This window comes from Geotrypetes seraphini, chromosome 3 (assembly GCF_902459505.1).
Source record: "Geotrypetes seraphini chromosome 3, aGeoSer1.1, whole genome shotgun sequence".
In the NCBI taxonomy this organism is placed as follows: domain Eukaryota; kingdom Metazoa; phylum Chordata; class Amphibia; order Gymnophiona; family Dermophiidae; genus Geotrypetes; species Geotrypetes seraphini.
The window spans coordinates 289346416-289369693 of NC_047086.1; the positions used below are offsets into that span (position 1 = coordinate 289346416).

At 43.9% G+C, this 23278-nt stretch overlaps 1 protein-coding gene across 3 annotated transcripts in view; it reads left to right on the top strand.

The window, feature by feature from the left end:
• Positions 1-7124: 7124 nt before the first annotated feature.
• Positions 7125-23278, top strand: part of AKT3 (AKT serine/threonine kinase 3) — a 168931-nt gene continuing 152777 nt past the window's right edge. Inside the window, exons 1-2 of one of the 3 annotated variants that reach the window (XM_033937701.1) lie at positions 7225-7395; positions 13054-13197. The gene's annotated coding sequence lies outside the window, so the exon portion shown is untranslated. Of the gene's footprint in view, positions 7396-13053; positions 13198-23278 lie in introns of all 3 variants that reach the window. The other 2 variants (XR_004538784.1, XM_033937700.1) reach the window with 2 other exon arrangements.

The window sequence follows — 23278 nt, forward strand, 5'->3', positions numbered from 1 at the left end:
CAAGTCCAGTATCCTGTTTCCAACGGTGGTCATTCCAGGTCACAATTACCTGGCAAGATCCCAATGAGAAAAACAGATTCTATGCTAGTTATTCTAAGAAAAAGCAGTGGATTTTTCCAAGAAGTCTATCTTATTAATGGCTTATGGATTTCTGTTTTAGGAAATTATCCAAACCTTTTTAAAACTCTGCTAGACTAACTGCAATGTACCATATAAAGGGTCCTTTTTACTACAGCTTAGTGTGCACTGATGGAAGGCTAAGGAGCTCATAAGTATTAAACTAATTCTGTTAACGCACACTAAGCTTTAGTAAAAGGGCCCCTAAGAATGAAGTAGGTAATGTAGCTGATTGTTCATAATTTTCCTGATGTGCATAGCTTAAAAAAAAAAAAAAAAAAAGAAAAGAAAAGACTGGTTTAGGATATTTGTCTGGAAGCCAATAAATGTTTAAAAATGACATAAAACTTGGACATACAACCTCTCAGGTGCCTTCCTCTCAGGTGCCTTGCATTTTTTGAGACCTGCTATTGTTAGCATGATCTCACTAAGCACAAGAGGATAAGTTAAGTCACCTTATCTAACTACACCTTAGAAAGGATCTGTGGAAGCAAAGGCTGCAGGAATGTACTTATCATTTTCCCTTTCAGGATTTGTAGCAGAAGTTTATAAAAATATAAAAATTGCAAAACTATATCCCTCAGAGGCATCAAAGATTTCCAGGAGTGGGGAAGAACAGGTTGTGCTGAGGGAAGACAGCTGGACTCAGATTACGGAACCCTGCAAGACTGGTACTGTGATTCCACCTGATCTTGAACTGAAGAACCAGTATGCAGCCCTGGAAGTGGAGGAAATGAGAGCATCCCAGGACCAAAGCTTGAAATCCCCCAAATTACTGGATCTGTGACCACTAGGAGGCGTATGGTAGTGGTGGTTGACGATTCCCTTCTGAGGGGTACAGAAGTATCCATCTGCACATCAGACATGATGTCCCAGGAGGTATGCTGTCTGCCTAGTACCAAAATCCAAGATTTTTTGGAGAACTTGCTGAGACTCATCAAGCCTGATTACTATTATTCGATGCTGCTCATCTAAACTGGCACTAATGATACCCCTGTGAACGTAACAAAAGTGGCTCTGGGAAAGAAGATGAAGCAGTCAGATGCACAGGTGTTATTCTTGTCCATCCTCCCTGTTGAGGGTAAAGGCTAGGGCAGAGAAGCACGAATCCTAGAGATGAAGGCATGGCTACGTGGATGCTGTCATCAAGATCATTTTGGCTTCCTGGATTATGGGATGATTTTCCAAGGGCTGCTGAGCAGGGATGGTATACATCTATCAAAGAAGGGAAGAAGTGTCTTTGGTAACAGGCTGGCTAATTTACTGAAGAGGACTTTAAACTAGAAGCGATGGAGCAGGATGATCAAAGCCCTCAGGTGTGTATAAGCCCTCAGGTAAGTAAATCACTGAATACCTCCACACGGATGGGAAAAGTGGGCAATGTTTGGAAAGCAGTATCAAGTTTCAAGTTTATTAAAAATTTGTTATCCCGCCTTTTCAAAATTACAAAGCGGCTTTATAATAAAAAGCAAAAACAGGGTAAAACGGACAAGTTAAAATTAAAAGCTAATTAATATCCCATAAAGACGAGTACAAAAACTCACAAACCAACTGACACGAAAGGAAAAAGGTAGAACTACAATAAGTTGAAAAGAAAGAATAATTAAGGAAAAAACAAGAGGTATGGGGTAATAAAATTTTTTTCTTTTTCTGAGCTCCTATAATTGTCACAGAAACAAGATTCTGGATCTAGAAGCTGTGATGGAAGAAGATGAGCTGGATATCTTAGCAATCATGGAGACATGGTTCAGAGTAGTGCTGCCCAATTCAGGAAAAAAAAATTTGTTTCTATTCAGCCTATTGAATTGGTTTTTCGATTCAATTTCCTGCCCAATTGGGTGGTTTTTTTGGTTTTTTTCCAAACATCCTGGTGGGTTTATTTTATAGCAATACAATTCCCTAATGGGAAACTACGTCACAATATTAATATATAATATATTCCCATATATCTGAAAAAGTGTATCCTACTTTACTTAAAAGTGTATCAAGGAGGAGGCCTCAGTAACAGAGCCCACGCTCAGTCGTATTCACAGACTGAAGATTCGGCGTGGTTATTCTGCTCTTTAGCTCTAATCATTGGCCAGCTCCTGTATTTTACTTTAATCTCTTCTAACAAAGTCTAAATAAGAATTCAATATTCTAATTAATATCCTATTCTATAAATATTTTTTGTCACTTTTTTCTTTAAGTTTTTTTTCCCCAAATAACTTATTAGTGTCTACACTTCTTCATCTGGTTTGAGACTAAACTGACAAGGTTTAAAAAACATTTCAGTTTTATTTCAAAAAGGACCTTGCTAGTACTCAATTTCTAGCAAGTCTCACTTTGATATTAGCAAGGGAGAACCGGACGCCAGAGAGGGGAATGGACAACAGCACTAACCGGCTGATGCGCCCCCCTCACCCTCTAAAGCAGGTGCGGCAGCGGCCGGCCAGCAAGAGCAGCACTGCCACTCCTGCTTTAGAGGGCAAGGGGGAGAGTCATTCGAATCGGGAAGCCAATTTTTTGTTGTTTTGAATCAATTCGAATCGATTCACCCGAAGTGAATCGGTGAACCGATTCGAATCGTGAATCAGGCAGCACTAGTTCACAGAGACCTATGACTGGGATTTAGTTATACTGCACTATAATCTGTTCAGGAAAGACAGGGTAGGAAGATAGGAGGGGGATTAACGTTGTATGTTAAAGATCATAGATTGCTGGATTGGATCAATTTGGAAAGAGGGAATGGTAAATATATTTACATTGGATTAATATACAGGCCTCCTTCACAGACAGAAGTGCACAGAGATTTAATAGTAGACATTCAGAATATATTTATAAAAGGGGAAGTTTTACTAATAGGTGATTATAACATGCCAGATATTTATCTGATATTGACCCTATTGTGGGGTTTTCAAGAAGTATGGAGACCCTGGATTCTCTACAAGGAGAACTGTTCCAGCTGCTGGTAATGGAACCCACGTGAGATGGGGTCATACTGGACTTAATGCTTAAAAACGGGGAAGTTTTTCTAATGTTACAGTGGGTGATCATCTGGCATCCAGTGATCACTGCATAGTACTGTTTAATATTAAAGCAGGTAGAGGACTCATTCAAAAGAAAAGGCTTGAGACTTTACAAAAGCTAACTTTGTTCGGATGGGGGAATTGTCTGGATGGGAACATCTGGAAGGATTAGAAATGCAGTAGGCAAAACTGAAAGGAGTTATTGTAAGGGCAACAAACCTTATTCTGAGGCAAGTAACTAGAAGTAAGAGGAAAAGAAGGCTGTTCTCAAAAGTAGTAGCTAAGAAAGTAAGGAATAAGAGGTTAGCTTTCACAAACTACAAAAGATCGCAGAAAGAGGAAGACAGGCAAAACTATCTGGAAAAGTTAAGAGAGGCTGGTTGAGTAGTCAGGAAAGCAAAGATGCAAATGCATGAAAAAAATAGCTGACATGGTAAAATGGAAAGAAAAGACATTTTTTAGATATATCAGTGATAGGAAGAAGTGCAAAAGTGCCATTGTGAGACTCAAAGGTGAAGGGGAGAAATATGTAGAAGCTGATAAAGAATAGGCATAACAAATATTTCTGTTCTGTGTTCATGACTGAAGTGCCAGGAGCATGACCACAGAAGAAAAATGGGGATGCAGGAGAGGTATATACTGATCAATTTTTCAGAAGGTTGTGTTTGTAAGGAGCTAGCTAAATTAAAGGTAGGCAAAGCGATGGGACTGGATGGTGTATATCTGTGGGTGCTGAAGGAACTTAGGGAAGTTCTGGTGGCTCTGCTGACTGACCTTTTTCAATGTTTCTCTAGAATTGGGAGTGGTACTGGAGGACTGGAGAAGAGCAGATGTGGTCCCTTTCCACAAAAGTTGAAGTAATGAAGGAGGGAATTACAGGCTGGAAAATCTGACTTCTCTAGTCATGGTATTTGGGCTTGATATGCCACTGGGGCTTGTGCACATCCGAGAAGCTGAAAGCTATGCCATTGGTAGTTTCACTACCAGCAGGCTCTCCCAAGGTAAACAGGTTTTAGCAGAGATGTCAGACTAATGATGTACCACCCATCTGGGCAGTAGCAGATGAGCAATGTTGGAGGTGGAGGATCACGATTGATGCGACAAGGGCAACAACATCAAATTTATACTGCGCAGAAGAAAGACCCGGCAATCTGCTTCTGTATTCTGCCAAGAAAACTTGATGATGTGACAAAAAGAATCGACATATAGGGCTCCTTTTACTAAGGTGCGGTAGCGTTTTTAGAGCACGCAGGATATTGCCACGTGCTACACCATGCGCTACCCAGCTAGAACTAACGCCAGCTCAATGCTGGCATTAGAGTCTAGCATGTGGTGCAATGTAGCGTGCGCTATTCTACGCATTAATGCCCTAATGCAGCTTAGTAAAAGAAGCCCATAGTGCTGTAAAATGGTCCCCAAGGTCAGAAAGCACTCACCATACTACTAGGGAAGAGCTGACCATCTCCCAGAGTATGCCCAGTGTTTATGAAGCTGACAGATCAAAGCTGCCAGGATGTCCTGATGCTGATGTTACTGGATAGAAAAGGGAGATCCATAAGCTGCAAAGATATTCTCAACATAGGGACATGGAATGGATGAAGCATGAATCAAGGAAAACTAGAAATTGTTAAAGATCAAATGGAAAAAAAGCAAAATCGATATGATAGGGATCATTGAGCTCAAATGGACAAGACAGGGCCATTTTCAATCAAATAAGCATTGGATCTGGTCATGAAACACAGAGGAAAAATAGCGTGGCATTCATCCTCAATAATAAGCTTTCAAAGACAGTACTAAAGTACAATGTTATCAGTAATAGTCATGTCAATCCGTCTGCAGGGAAAACCAATGTCACCTTGATCCAAGTACTATATATGTTCCAATGACAAACGCAGAAGATAAGGATGTAGAATTGTTCTACGAACAACTTCAAAATGTAATAGATCAAATGCCGAAACAAGATCTACTGATCATTATGGGAGACTTCAATGCAAAAGTAGGAAGTACATCTGAAGATGCAGTGGTTAGAAAACACAGTTAGCCAGTGGCACTTCTTCAAATAGTAATTTTAATAAGGACTATATCTACAATCAATCCTAGAATGCGCGATGTAATCACACATTCGTAATGCACCTCATTAATAATATTTATATTATATAGCAGTCCTCCTGATCCTCAGCGAGGCCAAAACACACTCAATTGAATTTTCATAGTGTATGGCTTTGTGCTCCAACTCGTCATCGGATTGATTTTTTTCTTATTTTTATATTTATAACTTATTTTAATTTAAATAAATATGTACTAAAAGTACTTAGCTGTATAGTCTCGCTTCATGCAGGGGTAGAATCACCAACATGTTTTACCCATAAACTTTAGTGGGTTTTTTCAAAGCTACCACTCCCTATCATGCTTTAAGCCATTCCTAACAAACCACACGCTTCTTGAGCGTGTATATTGTAGACATGTCTCATGTGTTTCTGGCTGTGGCTCATGATAAAATTTGGCAGTATAACAGAAGGCAAGGGAGACGTCCTTTCAACCAATGACAAAGATTTTATTTGAAAATATTGGTTGAAAGGACGTCTCCCTTGCCTTCTGTTGTACTGTCTGTACCCAAGGCAAGGTATTCTTCTTTTGCCTGTCTGCTCATGATAAAATTTGACATTAAAAAAATTACAAAATTCAAAAGCACACGAATTATAGGCGTTTATGAGCTGCATGTGTTTTGTACTACAATAGTGGACGGCATTATGGATTATCCTCGCACTTTTCCTTGTTGTTCTGATGAAAGATATGCAATGAGACCCGATGATGACGGCATTGCTTTTCCCGACACATGTGCACATTTAAGCCTCTTTTGGTGATGCATTCTGCGCATGTGCCGATCGCTATCACCAGCAACTCATCACATGTAAATTTAGCAATCCTTTAGGTGTTTTGCACTACAATAGTGGAGAGCATTATGGATGGTGGCTCTTATCCTTGCACTTTTCCTTGTCCTGATAAGAAGATATGCAATGAGACCCGAAGATGATGACGACGACATTGCTTTTCTTGGCATATGCGCACATTTAAACCTCTTTTTGTGGTGTATTCTGCGCATGTGCCGATTGCTATCGCCAGCGACTCATCACACGCAAACTTAGCAATCCTTCACGAAACTCTGTGAAATTCATTTGCATGTGTAATTTTTTGAGAATGTCTTGTCTTTTTTAAATCGTTACAATAACAGCTAAGACAACGGCCTGCCGGATTTTTCCAGCGATATTAGAGAATCTGCCTTCTGGGTTGGCTTAGGAAATACTCTTTCCTATTTGAAGGATCCTTGTCTTGTGCCTCTTCTGGGCGAGTCCCTCATTCCTGGTTGAGTTTCCAGCTCTTTCCCATCACTACACAAATTTTAAAAGGTGATTAGGAATGCGAAAACTTCCTCTTCCAATAAAAGACTTAACAGTTGTTTGCCAGAATGGAAAATACCATAAGGGAATCATTCCAATTCCAAACTATACTTAATAAAAGCAAAACTGGAACAACTGTGGGAGAAATAACGGTTGTTAACACGTCTTGGAACTTCAGCTCCATTCCTATACATCAAAAAGAGGTCTTCCTTAAATAATTAAACGGAAAAGGTGAACGGCCGCCCGCCAAAACGCCAATGACCAAAAGAGCAAAGCTACTGGACTCGGGTTCCCTTCCCGACCCAAGGGCTCTCGCGAGATCTGGCGGCCGGGTGGCTAGGATGTTCAAGGCGGAGGAGAGCGAGCCAGGGAGAAACCCTTTAGAGTTGCCGGGAGCCCGTGACGTCAGGAGCTTTCCCGGTCGGCTGCGGTAGAGCGAAAGCGTCTTCGTCACCCTTCTCTCCGGCTGTCGGTAGCGACAGCAGTACCCAAGGTTAGGGAAAGAAGAAGAGCCGAACGCTGACAAAAGTGGCGAGGGTCAAGTTTCTTTTCTCACCTTCCCCTTTGTAGCTGCAGCGGCCCACTCCGTCCCCCACCTCTCTGGCGCGCTTCCCCAGCGGCTGCCCTGACGCCTTGCAGCGCAGACACGCGCTGGCATCTCGCCCGCGCGCAGCAACATCCGGAGACGAGGGAGAGGGAAAGATGAGCCTGAGCCGCAGCCGCGTTCTACAGGTACCTGGGGAGGAAGTCTTGGAGGAGACACATGAGGCATGGGCGGGGGGAGAGGTGCCTATCTGGGATTTCCGTTTCCTTATCTTTCATCCTTTGCCTCATCGTAATAGTCTCACGTGTGACCTCGTGACAGCCTCAGGGTAAGTGTTGTTGCCTTTTCTGGGGGTGGTGACGGTCATGGGCGAAGTAGGTTGGGGGACTCTGGCCGATAACAGCGGTGTTGAGCCCCGGGTACCTGCTGTATGTTTTCCAAGGAATAGGAGGTTATTTCATTTATAAGCGTTGCGTACTAGAAATAGAAAAGGCAGCGGTTGTCAGTTTGTTGTTCAATTGCTTCTGCCGGTGCCTGCACGTAAATAACCCAGCTCCTGTCTTATCAGTCAAGAAGATGGTGGCCATTGAAGTCTTAAACTTGTTGGCTTCATAATTTCTATTGATACTGTTTTAGGGCTAATCACGATTTGTTTTAGTTTGTGCTTGTTAGACTGTGCTTGGCATTAAAGGCTAATGTGGTCTCAGCTCCTGAATTTTTTTTTTAAACTAGGAGTGCATAACCTATTCCACTCTTTGTAAACAGGGTTTGGGGGATTTCTCACTGTCAGATCCACATTTCATGTGATTCTCAGTTACAGTATATGTTGTAAGAGCATAAAGTTCTGCTGGAGCATTTTTTGTTTTATATTTACAAGCTATTAACATACATCTTCGATGGACAATAAAATACAGTTCAGTAGCTCAGAGTATGCTGATTATAATAAGTAGCTTGTGTAAATCTTAACAAGGCCAGTATAGAAAACAAAGTAGCCACAGCTGTTTAACATATTCTGCTGATGGTGTTGCTGTTTGAAGTCTGCAAAAATGACTGAAGGATTTACCTTATAAAGAAGGGTGATTAAAAGCTGAAGGTTAGGCTTCTATTTTAGGGTTATTATTAGCAATGTTAGCATTGATTATTATACAGTATTTTCGCCTAGAATATAGATTAGGCGATTAATCAAACTGTATAATAAACTTGGAAACTTTTTTTGTGGCTTCACTACATACAAATGATTTTAATTTGTAAGGGTGTACTGCTAAAAAAAAATTTGACTTGGTAAGTATGAAAGAATTCAGATATTTAGGGAAGGTCAGAGGAAATTTTTCTAAACAAAAATATCAATGTTCTAAACATTTAGATCAGTAGTCTCAAATTCAAACCCTTTGCAGGGCCACATTTTGGATTTGTAGGTACTTGGAGGGCCTCAGAAAAAAAATAGTTAATATCTTATTAAAGAAATGACAATTTTGCATGAGGTAAAACTCTTTATAGTTTATAAATCTTCCTTTTGGCTAAGTCTTAATAATAATATTGTAAATTATAGCTAAAGAGACATATGATAAAGAAACTTTTATTTTATTTTTGTGATTATGATAAACATACCGAGAACCTCAAAATAGTACCTGGCAGGCCTCAAGTTTGAAACCACTGATTTAGATGCATCATTATCTCTTTTACATACCATACATTATAACCTTGTTCTTCAACCTTTTTACACCTATGGGCCGGCAGAAATAAAAGAATTATTTTGTGGACTGGCAAACTACTAAGACTGAAATAAAAAAAACTCCTTTTATTTATCCTCTCTTTCCGTCATGTACCCTCTTTCTCTACCCCTTCCATCAAGTACCTTCTCCTCTCTGTCCACTTCCATCCAGCATCTGCTCTCCTCTTTCTCTCCTCTCCATTTCCTTCCTGCATCTGCTCCCTAATCTCTCCCATCTGCACTTCCATACACCATAGGCTCCCCCTCTACCCTCCCCACTACCATTCAATGTCTGCCCTTTCTCTCTCCATCCACCCCTCTTCAATTAGCTTCTACCCCTTGTCTCTCCCTTCGCCTAACTACCATCAGCTTCCCTCCTTTCTTTCCCTCCAATCCAATTCCATCCAGTATCTTTCCCCCTTATGGCTCTCTCCCCTTTCCCTGCCCGATTCACGATTCAAATCGATTCACCGATTTACTTCAGGTGAATCGAATCGATTTAAAAACAAAAAAAAATCGGCCTCCCGATTCGGTGACTGACCCTCCCCCCTCGCCCTCTAAAGCAGGAGTGACAGCGCTGCCTCTTGCTGGCCGGCCGCTGCCGCTCCTGCTTTAGTGGGCGAGAGGGGAGGGTCAGTCGGGAAGTTCTGGTGTCCGGCTTCTCCCTGGCCTCCCACGCATCCATTTACTTCATTTCAGCAGCCTGCAAAGAGGAACGCTTGTGCTAGCGATCTCTGCAAGCTGCTATAGGCCTTCGGAGCTGTTTTCTCTGCCGCGATCCTGCCTCTGACAAAAGAGACGTTCATATGCCGGACTTTGGGGGGGGAAAAATAATGGGTCTAAAAACAGAGGAGAGGGAGAGAGAGGGTGGACAATGGGTTTTAGGGAGGGAAGGAACAGAAAGGGAGAGAAATTGGACACAGGGGATGGTGTGGAGGGGGATAGAAATACTGGATAGGAGGGTAGTTGGGAAAAGAAAGGGAGAGATGGTGGACCGTGGGGTAGTGGGGAAGGAGGGAGAGATGCTAGATGAAAGGGTAGTTGAGAAAAGGTGGATGGAGATGAAAAAAAGGAAAGGTGCCAGACCTCTGGGGGAGGGAAGGGGAGGACAGAGATGGAAGATGGATGGTTAGCACAGAGAAAGAAGAAAGAAGGAGACCTTGGCAAGCAAGTTATAAAAAGACTACCAGAGCCTGGGACCAACAAGATTTGAATAATGACCAGACAACAAAAGGTAGAAAAAATAATTTTATTTTCTGTTTTGTGATTACAATATGTCAGATTTGAAATGTGTATTCTGCCAGAGCTGGTGTTAGACCACAAACATGAGCTAGGATTTAACAGAGAGAGGAAAAGTTTTTTTTGTTTGTTCATTTTGTTTACACCATAGCACCAGTGTGGTTAGGAGAAGGCAAAGGGGGTGAAGAGTCTATAAAAGGGGTGAAGAGTCTATAAAAGGGATGAAGAGGCTATAAAATAAACCCACCAGGATGTTTGAAAAAAAACACCTAATTGGGCCCAGGAAAATCGAATTGAATCGGAAAATCGATTCAATAGGCTGAATCGAATCAAATTTTTTTTCCTGAATCGGACAGCACTACTGCACACCAATTCTATCAGCACCACCCTTCCATACCACCCTGCCCCCTCTCTCTCCCTCCACCACTGTTCCATATCAGCAGTTCTACTCCCATCTCTCCCTTCATGCAGCAAGGTCCTGCGATGACTGTAGCTGCCGGCTCTGCTCCGCAAGAAGTAAGTTACGTCGGAGTGGGTGGACCTGGCAGAAACAGGGAGTTGCGGCAAGATCCCGTGATGACTTCACCTGCCGGGTCCACCTCCTCCAACGTAACCTCCAACGTACTTCTTCCTGCCTCTGCAGGGGCAAGAAGCAGTAGCGGAAGAAAAGCTTTTGTGTCGCCAAAGGCAGCCTGTTTACTTCACTCACACTGCCTATGGCTGAAGAGTTAGAGCAGCACTGCTGGGAAAATGGTGAGCAAAGACTGGATCTCACGGGGGGGGGGGGAAGGGGGAGGGCATCAGAGGGCTCCAGATAGGTGTGCATATGTTGCAGTGAAGCTGGGGGATAAGGGAATGCCAGATAGGTACACAAGCCTTGCAGTGAAGATTGGGGGGGGGGGAGATTTTGAAGGCAGGGGACTCCAGATAAGTGCTCGGGCCTTGCAATGTCTGCTGTAGGGTTTCCAAATTTCCGGTTTCCCCGTCAAAATTAACAAAATAGAAAAGCTGCCTGGACTCCCTGAGAGTCCTCAAAAATATGAAATGTCTGGGGAAATCCAGACATCTGGTAATCCTAAGTGAGCATACCCAGATTGCTTTTTGTCAGGGCCTATTCAAAAGATCCCATATTGCTCAATCTCCTTTGTCAGGGTTCAGATTTATTGCTGGATAGACACTGAAAAGAACCAAGGTAACAATATGCCCTTTTGTGTTTACTTTTAAATGTTTGGTGTACCTGGTTAAGATACTCATTTATGGTAAGGCTGCCTCCTTTCTCGAAGGGAACAACTAGGTGTCTAAACAGTTTAATTAGTAATTAGCTGTGCTGTATTTTTAGCATGCACTTCTGTGTTCTCTTTCCCCTGTTTGTGAAGTTGGCTGAGGAATTATCTGAGAATTTATAAATCCCTCTTGTGGCTGAAAAGCTAACATTATTTTTCTAGGACTTTTAAGCTTCTCTGTTCCCTTTTATCCATGAGTGGGTCTAGCAAGTAGTAGCTTAAGAAACTCCAGTTCCTGCAAGAATGCCTATTAAAGATATTGCATGATGGGAAGGGACCATAGTAAGATTGAGAGCCTTCCAGGTCAGTTAGAGAAATAATTAGTAGCTGATTACTATTCAATGTATTGTAAACCACTTTGATATCCATGGAGTAAAGGCGGTATATCAAATAAACAATAACCATAACCACCTTCTGAACCCTCAGTGCCTAATTCTCTTTTGGACTCCAACATCAGTGGCTGCCAATCACATGCCAATCATGCATTGACATCCAAAAGAGAATTGCATCTACAGTTCCAGTCAGATGCCTGAAATGTAGACCAGCAATTTGCAGGCCTACATTTAAGGTGCCTGTCTCTGCTCCGGAGGCCTAAAATGTGGGCGTTCTGCCTCTGAGAGGTTTTTTTAAAAACGTGCATCCCGATTGGCTGCCAAAAGGATATTTACCGCTGCCTGCCATCGGGACACACATTTTTGAGAATCAGGTCGCCATTCCCTCCTTGATTCATGATACCTCTTTAGTTCTGCAATTTCTTGCCTTGGGGACTGTACCTCTCCTTTCCACTTGAGGGCCTCATTTTGCCAAGAATTATTTTCTTGGGTCAGTTTAGAACACTGCATTTCAAGAGTAAATACCTTATCATCCTCTGCTTTCACCTCTGCCAAATTTTCTTTTACTGGTTTATATACATTTAGATTTCCATATGTCAGAACTCTGAAACTTCTCTCAACTATCCCATTATGACAGATGACACAGTTTCACCAAATAATCTCTTGTTCCTTCACTAAGGCCAGCTTTTACAAAGCTGCGCTGCCGAACAGCACACACTAAATGCCAAGTTGCCTGTATATAGAAATACATCTCTACACCAAATTAGTATACATGAATTAAATTAACATAATCTCTTTCATTTCAATAATATCAACCAACTCACTAAGCAATAAAATTTCTTATTTCAAATAGTCTTAAGTTCACACTAAAGGTACATGAGGGAGGTGGGAAGAAGGTAAAAATTATTAGAATTGGCTGGGACATGAGGCGGGAGGGATCCCTCCTGTCCCAGCCACTGTTGGACCACCAGATCTCACGGCAGGCCCAGTGGATACCTGCAAGTCATCGGGAGGGGGAACAGGATATAGAACCTGGCCGGGAGGGAGGGTGGTTGGGTGCAAACACTGGCAGGGCAGGGGAGCGAGCCTGGCAGAGCAGCGAGGGAGGGAGAACAGGGTGCAAGGCCTGGCAAGGCAGTGCACTTGAATATTAACCACATACACCCCCGGTTTATATTAGTCAACCTTTTTTCCTCCTTTTTAGGGGGGGAAAAGGTTATCTTGGTTTATATTCAGGTTGGTTCATATTCAAGTATATACAGTAAGTAAACAAATTATCTGGAATGAATGGTTCGGGGGGGAGGTCCTTCCTTTATAGGTTCAAGCAGTGGAAGACTTGTACAAAGACTTAGTAGTTTGACACTCCTATGTAAGTAGCAAAAATGAAAAAAGTAAATCCATTCTTTAATACTTCCTTCCAGGCTGAGTCACCAGTAGAGTGGGAAGGTCATACACAAAAGAGATTGCTGATAAGTTCTAATATTACATTTCTGTGCTTGAGGTTCAGAGCAGAGCCACCATACGTGATGTTACCATTATGAAAGAAGGCTGGCTTCAGAAGAGGGGTAAGTCAAGTTTCAAGTTTATTATTTTTTAATATACCGACCATCAACAGATATGTAGCCGGTTTACAATGCTAAAAAAAAGTGATTAAAATAATACTTATATAAAGAAAAGGGGGGAAGAGTGAAAATTAAAGACATTTTACAAAGACAAACATGAAAGTGGAGGTTAAAAGGGGGGGAAAGTTACATTGTTCTAATTAATGGGGGGGGGAAGGGGTGAGAAGAGAAAAGGCGAGGGGACATTACATTAGGAGTAGGGTTGCTTCTTAAAAGCGGTTGGTAGAAGTGGTAATGAGAGATTTAGAAACTATAGAGTGCATCTTGAAATAAGAATGTTTTTAGTTTAGTTTTGAATTTATCAACGAGATTTTCGTGGCAGAGTTGGGAGGGCAAGGCATTCCATAAAGATGGGGCAACTACAGAAAAATTGGTTTTCCTGGTGTAATAAAATTCTTTGATGGATGGAACGGATAGTAGGTTCTGATCTGCTGATCTGAGGGTCCGAGAGGGACAAAAAGGAATGATTAGTTTATCCAGAAAGAGTGGGAGACGCGAAAGCTTGATTTTAAAGACCAACATTAGTGTTTTATAAGTGATGCGGTGAGTGATGGGTAACCAGTGGGCATCTTTCAGAATGGGGGTAACATGATCATATTTCCCTAACTTATGTATGAGTTTTATTGCCGTATTTTGGACGAGCTGTAGATGTCGTCGTTCTTTTTGGGGAATTCCATTATAAAGAGAATTACAGTAATCTAAATGAGAAATAACTAATGAATGAACAAGGGTTGTAATAGCTTTGGTGTCTAGAATAGAAGTTAGAGAATGAATAAGCCGGAGTTTGTAGAAGCAGATTTTTACCACAGAGCTGATCTGATCATGAAAAGTTAAATCCTTATCTATGATTACACCGAGTAGTTTTATTTTAATTTCCATTTTTATTGGGTAGGATTTAATGAGAATCTTTCCCTTCATTATTTTTCTTTGTCGGGAAGAGTAAACCACAAGATTTATTGATATTGAGGGAGAGTTTGTTTGCATGAAGCCAATCACTGATATTGTCCAGTTTAGAATTGATTTCTTGAATTTTGTTTGTGTTTGAAGAATCAACGGGGTGAAGTAGTTGAATGTCATCTGCGTAGGCAAAAATTGTAAAACCGATAGACTGGGCTACAGTGAGAAGAGGAGCAATTAAGATATTAAATAGTAAGGGAGAGAGAATGGAGCCTTGAGGGACTCCATAAGTTTGTACTATAGATGATGAGGTTTCCTCTTTAAAGTGAACTCTGAAGTTGCGTTCATGGAAGTAAGAGGCAAACCATGAAAGGGCTGAGCCTGTGATGCCGCAGTTCTTAAGGCGGTCAATAAGAAGAGAATGATCGACAGTATCAAATGCCGCAGACAAGTCAAGAGAGATAAGAAGAACAGATTTTCGATGATCAAGGAAGTAATGTATAGTAGAGATGAGACCTAGTAGAGATAGTTCAGTAGCGTAATTAGAGCGAAAGCCAGTTTGGTGCGGGTGTAGCGCGTTGGTTTTGTCAATAAATTCAGAGAGTTGGTTATATACTATTTTCTCCGTGAGCTTAGAGATAAGAGGAAGATTAGCAATAGGACGGAAGTTTGCTGGTATCGATGAGTCTAAATTTTGTTTTTTTAGTTTTGGGAAGACCAGGGCTGATTTCCAGTCTTTAGGGACAAGATTATCAGTGAGACTTTTAGTCACCATCTCCAGTAAAAATGGACCAAAGAAAGAAAAGAATTTCTTGAGAATTGAAGGGGGAATGCTTTCTAATGGATTGTTGGGGGCATTTATTGATTGGAAGACTTTAAGAAGATTGTTAAAGATGGGGTTCTGAAATTAGAAAAAGTACTGAAAGATAGAAAATTTGTTTGGTCAGTAGACTCCTGGGGTGGTGTAGGAATGGACTGTCCTAAATTTGATCTAATTTTCTTGATTTTCTTGTCAAAGAAGTGTGCAAATTCTGAAGCAGGTGGTTGTTTGGATAGAGGAGGAGGTTTCTTATTGGAATAAGGGGACAGCGATCGGACTATACTGAAGAGTGCTGAGGAGTTGTGAGCTGTGGTTATATATTTTGAGTAATATTCTTTTTTGGCTTGTTGTATAGCGGATTTGTATTGAGTAGCCTTTTCTTTATATTGCAGAAGAGAGTTGTTTGACTGGGTTTGGCGCCATTTATGCTCGGTAGAACAAAGTTGGCGGTGGAGGAGAATAAGTTCTTCATTGGACCATGGTTTATTTTTTGGTTGTAGTTTTGATGATCTTTCCTGGGAAGGGGGGGGGAGCAAGAAGGTCCATAAGAGATTGTGTTGTAGTGTTCCAAAGAGAGGATTGTTCTTCTATTGTAAGATTTGTGAATTATTGTAATTTCAGATTAAAAGAATCCTGGATAGTAGTGAGTGTAATTTTATTGATATTCCTGGTAGTATAAGTGTTCTGTAGAGTTGAGTAGCTGACTTGTAGCTGGTTGAGTGAAAGAGTTTAGTTGGAGATTAATGAAAACATGATCTGACCAAGGGAGAGAGTGAGTTTGGAGATTTTGAAAGAGATGGCTAGTGGCTATAGGACTAAATATCATATCGATAGTATGTCCTGCGAAATGGGTGGGTAGAGAAAATAGTGGAGTTAAAGAAAGGTTGGAGATTAGAGTTAGGAGCTCCACAGTATTATATTGATTGGGGAGATTAAAATGTATATTGAAGTCTCCGAGAATTATAGGATTAGGATGAGAGATGCTGAAATCCGTAATTGTAGAAATAAGGGCAGTTATGGAAGATTTTGTAACTGGGGGAGGAAGATAAATTAGAAGGAAGTTAAGAGGTTGGGGGTGTTTTAAAGCAAATTGTAAAGTTTCGACTGGGTAGTTGTATGAAGTGTGAAGACCTGGTTGGAGGGGGATAGTAGTGTGGTAGATCACTGCAAGGCCTCCTCCTTTTTTATTTGGTCGGAGTTGAAATTTCACTTTGTAGTTATTGGGGCAGCCTTGGTTGATATAAGCCTCTTCACCTTGAGTTAACCAAATCTCGATTAGACAGAGAATATGTAAGTTGTGTTGAAGAATTAGATCATGAATTAAATAATGTTTATTTTTAATGGAGCGTACGTATTGATTTTAGATACATTTAAAAGATTTATATTGGTTTTAGCTAATCAATATGGCGGTGGAATATTGGTTGTGATAGCAGGAGTAGTGGGAATAGTGATAAGGCATCTAGGCCGATTTCCTGGGAGGGCTCGAGGAGGAGGTCGGTGGCCCCATGTTACTGGGATAGAGGTCATTGAGTTAATCTGGTTGTTAGGAGAAGAGATGTGCGGGTGGATAGCAGAGTATAAAAGAACCTGTTAGCAGGAAAGCAGATGAAGAGAATATTTAATAAGATAAATAGGATTTTATCTGTTAAGTTATTAGAAGTAAAGTCGGGGGACCTTGACAATGAAGTATGAAGGAGCGGATAAATTAGAATAGGATAAACAGTACAAGTAAGAAAACAGCTTCGTGAAATAGAAGGCCAATAGTTAAGTAAAATGTCAAGCTGATGGTGCAGGAGGTTACAGTTATACATAAGTGTGTCTTCTATAAATGAGGTTGAAGGAGTCTGGAACTAAGTTTTCTCTTTAATAAAATGCTGAATTATGTTTAGCTGCAGACCTAACTTATCTCATATTCTAGCCTGCCTGCACTGGGTGTTATCTTGCTTCTTATGGCTATCTCAGCATAAACGGCATGTAACAGAAAGACTGCAGGGCTTAGATAAGTGACCTGCTAGTGTGAGCTTAGGACCAATGATTGTTAAGAAAAGTAACACGTGAAAAGTTTTTTCTAGAATTCAGTTGTATAGCCAGAAGAATGTATAAATATTTCTGCAACTTCCTGGTTTCGGGACTTCTGAAGCCAGCTTGGGGCTCAGGGGTCCGCATATGTGAATAAACATCTGTGCTTTCTTCAAGTCTAAGTTTTGTGGCTGCCCAAAGTGACCTTTCAAGGTATGATATTAGGAAAGTATTGTATGATTAGAAGATTGAAGAAAACAAATGTATTTGCCATAAACTTAATTATTTAGTCAAAAATTATGGTATTAACTGAATAATGTACTTGGAATAGTTGATTGACATGAAGGAGGGAATTCTATTAAGTGAACCCTCATTCAGGTGCCCTGATACCACATACCTGAACATAAGAACACAACATAAGAATTGCCATACTGGGGCAGACTATGTCATTGTGCCATACATTTAGGTGCCTGCAGTTATATCAGCCATAGATTTATTTATTTACCGTATTTTCACGCATATAACGCGCGCGTTATACGCGTTTTTACCTACCGCGCATACCCCTCGCGCGTTATATGCGTGAGCGCGGTATACCAAAGTTTTAAAACATAGTTCCCACCCCGCCCGACGCCCGATTCACCCCCCCAGCAGGACCGCTCGCACCCCCACCCCGAACGACCGCTCGCACGCGCTCCCATCCGCACCCGCATCCACGATCGGAGCAAGAGGGAGCCCAAGCCCTCTTGCCCGGCCGACCCCCCGACGTCCGATACATCCCCCCCCCCCCCGGCAGGACCACTCGCACCCCCACCCCGAATGACCGCTCGCACGCGCTCACACCCGCATCCACGATCGGAGCAAGAGGGAGCCCAAGCCCTCTTGCCCGGCCGACTCCCCGACGTCCGATACATCCCCCCCCCCCGGCAGGACCACTCGCACCCCCACCCCGAACGACCGCCGACTTCCCGACAATATCGGGCCAGAAGGGAGCCCAAACCCTCCTGGCCACGGCGACCCCCTAACCCCACCCCGCACTACATTACGGGCAGGAGGGATCCCAGGCCCTCCTGCCCTCGACGCAAACCCCCCTCCCCCCCAAGAACCTCCGACCGCCCCCCAGCCGACCCGCGATCCCCCTGGCGACCCCCACGACCCCCCACCCCCCTTCCCCGTACCTTTGGTAGTTGGGCCAGAAGGGAGCCCAAACCCTCCTGGCCACGGCGACCCCCTAACCCCACCCCGCACTACATTACGGGCAGGAGGGATCCCAGGCCCTCCTGCCCTCGACGCAAACCCCCCTCCCCCCCAAGAACCTCCGACCGCCCCCCAGCCGACCCGCGATCCCCCTGGCGACCCCCACGACCCCCCCACCCCCCTTCCCCGTACCTTTAGTAGTTGGCCGGACAGACGGGAGCCAAACCCGCCTGTCCGGCAGGCAGCCAACGAAGGAATGAGGCCGGATTGGCCCATCCATCCTAAAGCTCCGCCTACTGGTGGGGCCTAAGGCGCGTGGGCCAATCAGAATAGGCCCTGGAGCCTTAGGTCCCACCTGGGGGCGCGGCCTGAGGCACATGGGCCCAACCCGACCATGTGCCTCAGGCCGCGCCCCCAGGTGGGACCTAAGGCTCCAGGGCCTATTCTGATTGGCCCACGCGCCTTAGGCCCCACCAGTAGGCGGAGCTTTAGGATGGATGGGCCAATCCGGCCTCATTCCTTCATTGGCTGCCTGCCGGACAGGCGGGTTTGGCTCCCGTCTGTCCGGCCAACTACTAAAGGTACGGGGAAGGGGGGTGGGGGGGTCGTGGGGGTCGCCAGGGGGATCGCGGGGCGGCTGGGGGGCGGTCGGAGGTTCTTGGGGGGGAGGGGGGTTTGCGTCGAGGGCAGGAGGGCCTGGGATCCCTCCTGCCCGTAATGTAGTGCGGGGTGGGGTTAGGGGGTCGCCGTGGCCAGGAGGGTTTGGGCTCCCTTCTGGCCCAACTACCAAAGGTACGGGGAAGGGGGGTGGGGGGGTCGTGGGGGTCGCCAGGGGGATCGCGGGTCGGCTGGGGGGCGGTCGGAGGTTCTTGGGGGGGAGGGGGGTTTGCGTCGAGGGCAGGAGGGCCTGGGATCCCTCCTGCCTGTAATGTAGTGTGGGGTGGGGTTAGGGGGTCGCCGTGGCCAGGAGGATTTGGGCTCCCTCCTGGCCCGATATTGTTGGGGAGTCGGCGGTCCTTCGGGGGGGGGGGGGGAGGGATGTATCGGACGTCGGGGGGGGGTCATCAGGCTTTCAGGATGGGGACAGACCTTCAAGGGGGGACAGTGCACGGAAGTCAGGGGGGGTGAACGGAGAGTCGGGACAGCGCACGGAAAGTCAGGGCGGGCGAAAGGAGCGTCGGGCAGCATGCGCGGTATACCCGTGAGCGCGGTATATCAAAGTTTTTGTGCAAATCATCGTGATTTCTGCGCGCTATATCCGTGTGCGCGTTTTATACGGGTGCGTGTTATTTGCGTGAAAATACGGTAATTCTATTTCTATACAAGTTTACGATTCAAGTTTTTATCCTAACTTGATAAATACTAAGGTCTAATATTAATATGCATAATATACAATTTACTGGTTACAATTTGCTATAGTTGTCCTTACGGTGCAAGGTTTTCAGTACAAGTTATATCCTAAATTGCCAAACAGAACATTACAGTGCATGATACAGGTTATCCTTATGTAACACATACTTGTACCAATATACATTTCTTTGTAGTCTGTTGGTCAAGGTGAAGAAGTATCTTTTTATTACAAGTTGAGTCCTTCATTGCTTTTCTAAAGTTGAGTCTTTCAAGGGATCCGATTTGTGGGGGCAGTCGATTCCAGTGGATTGGTATGAAGTGGGAGTAGGACTGTCGCTTTGTGGTTTGCAGTTGAAGGGTACGACCAGGGAGCATTTTGAGGCATATTTCATCCTGGGAGCAGAGTGGCAGTTTGGCACACGCATTCAAGTAGGGGAACAGGGGATGTGGCGATAGTTGAAAGGGCAGGTAGGGTCCAGTAAAAGGTTGGGGTTTTTTTGGGGTTTTTTTTTTTTTTTGAGGTTTGGTATAATTATGGCATGTTTGATGTGGAAAGGGATCAGTGGCATAGTGAGGAGAGGTGGGGAGGGGGCAAACCGCCCCGGGTGCCGTCTTGACAGGGGCACAAGCATCTCTCCTCCTTTCTACCCACCCACCTACATCTTCCAGTGATTGCTGGCAGTGAACTGCATCTCTTACCTGCTGCTCATGCCAGCCATAGCTCTCCCTCTGACAAGGTTTCGCATGAATGACTACTTTGAAAAATTGCAAGCCATGGAATCGAGGGTGAAATACTCACGTGGATTAAAAACTGGCTGGTGGATAGGAAACAGAGAGTGGGGGTAAATGGACAATACTCAGACTGGAAAAGTGTCGCCATTGGAGTGCCGCAGGGTTCGGTGCTTGGACCCATGCTCTTCAACATATTTATAAATGATCTGTAAATTGGTACGACGAGTAAGGTGATTAAATTTGCGGACGATACGAAGTTATTCAGAGTAGTGAAGACGCGGGAGGATTGCGAAGATCTGTAATGTGACATAAACACGCTTGAGAAATGGGCCGTGACATGGCAAATGAGGTTTAACATGGATAAGTGTAAGGTGGTGCATGTCATTAACAAAAAATCTTTTACATGAATACAGGATGTTCGGGGCGGTACTTGGAGAGACCCCCAGGAAAGAGACTTGGGAGTACTGGTCGACAAGTCGATGAAGCCGTCCGTGCAATGTGCGGCAGCAGCGAAAAGGGCAAACAGAATGCTAGGAATGATTAAGAAGGGGGATTACGAGCAGATCGAAGAAGGTTATCATGCTGCTGTATCGAGCCATGGTATGCCCTCACCTGGAATATTGCATCCACCACTGGTCGCCGAACAAGAAGAAGGACACGGTACTGCTCGAAAGGGTCCAGAGAAGAGCGACTAAAATGGTTAAGGGGCTGGAAGAGTTGCCATACAGCAAAAGATTAGAGAAACTGGGCCTCTTCTCCCTTGAAAAGAGGAGACTGAGAGGGGACATGGTAGAAACATTCAAGATACTGAAGGGACTAGACTTAGTAAATAAAGGCAGGTTGTTCACCCTCTCCAAGGTAGGGAGAATGAGAGGGCACTCTCTAAAGTTAAAAAGGGGATAGATTCCGTACAAACGTAAGGAAGTTCTTCTTCACCCAGAGAGTGGTAGAAAACTAGAACGCTCTTCCAGAGGTTGTTATAGGGGAAAACACCCTCCAGGGATTCAAGACAAGGTTGGACACATTCCTGTTGAACCGTAGAATACACAGATAGGGCTGGTCTCAGTTAGGGCACTGGTCTCTGACCTAGGGGCTGCCGCGGGAGCGGACTGCTGGGCATGATGGACCACTGGTATGACCCAGCAGCAGCAATTCTTATGTTCTTATCACTTTCATGTTGTGGGTTCAGAAAGTGATGTCAGGGGGAGAGCTGAGGCCAGGGAAAGCAGCATGTTAGAGATGCTGCTTGCTGCCTGTGATCATCTAAAGAGGTATGCTGTGGGGTAGCCACAGAGAGGAAGAGTGCAGGAAGGGGGGTGTATCTTTCAGTGATGCCAGGCACCACCGCCCGTGGTGCCTCCTTAGCTCGCTATGCCACTGGAAGGGATGACAGTAGGAGAGAGAGAGTGCTGAATAAATGGGTAGGAATCAGAGCAAAGAAACAGGTAGTGAGTTTGGTGGAGGAAAGGAAAGAAAATGTGCAGTTTTTCTCTTCAGTGATTTCAGGAATAACTATCTATTTAATCTGAACCCTTCTGGGACAGCGTGGGCCACCGGTTCTCGATGAAGGAGCACGTCTTCCTCAGTGCACTACTCCTTGCACCTCCTGAGGGCATCTCTCTATTCTCACTACCTCACTTCTTGTATAGTTCTATTTCCTTTCTCTGTTCCTCTCCTTATGGCTTCAATTCACTTTCTACTTCTCATACTCACTCTCCCCAATTTTACTCCCTTTCCCTCTCCCTTCCACTCCATGTCCTCACTATTCTTCTCCTTTTCCTATCCTCTCATCATCCATCTTGTCATCTACCTTATTCACTGCACTCCAAGCTCAAGCATATTCTCTCTTCCATTCATCCATCTCCTTTCTCTTTGAGCCCCACCTATCTCCGTCATTGCTGTCATTATTCCCTTTTGCTTCGGCACACTCTTACTCCATCTTCTGCTCATTGCTGGAAATGTAAATCCAATCCTAACCCTCCATGCTATCTGCTTTCCCATGTGTGTAACCGCCCTAACCTTATACCTATTCTTCTCCTTCAGTCCTTCTCTCTCTCTTTTTCATGTACCCTGTGGAAACTCATTCTGCCTCCAACAAACTGCCCTACATTCATGACCTCTTTATCTCCCAGTTCTTCCACCTGCTTGCTCTGAGCCATGGATTTGCCCTGAGGACTCCACTGCAGCTGTTCCCTCTCCCATGGTGGCTACCACTTCTCCCCTACACCACGCCATACTGGTCGAGGTGGAGGTATTGGGCTTCTTCTTTCTCCTTCTTGTAGATTCTAACCCAGTGATGGCTAACCTTTTTGAGCCCGAGTGCCCAAACTGCCGCACAAAACCAAAGAATTTCCTCAAAGTGCCAGCACGTCAATTAATCCTTAATAACAAGATTTTAGTATCTAAAAACTCTTTATAAAGTTGCCTGAACTATGTAACATCATTTTTAAAGGTTGGAATCTTTGTATTGTCAGAGAATCAATTTGATTCACAATCCTTTGGTTTTCATTTCAATTTATTGGCAATTTATAATGTTTTAATGATTTCATTCATGGGCCGAATACACACATACTTTTCTCTGTCGCCGCACTCTTTGACCAAAATATTTGTAAGCCTGCAACCACGTCAAGGTAGACTCTTTCAGCAGCTCCCCTCCCTCCCCCTTACCTTTGTGGCCAAGTCAAAATGATCTACCAACAATAAAATTTTAAAAACACAAAGCAAGCTGTACGCAGAGAAAATGTTAATTATCATTTATATTCCGCGGGTTTTCAAAGAGGTCAAGGCAGATGACTATGCAATGTCACCTCAGTAACAACTATACAAAAATAGACAAATATTCCCCCTCCCTTTTTACTAAACCGCGATAGCGGTTTTTAGCGCTGAATGCCCCATGCTGCTCTTGAAGCTCATAGGCTCCCTGCGCTAAAAAACGCTATTGCGGTTTAGTAAAAGGGGGCCATAGTGCAAAATATAGACAGCATATATAAATTCTCAAAACGGACACATTTT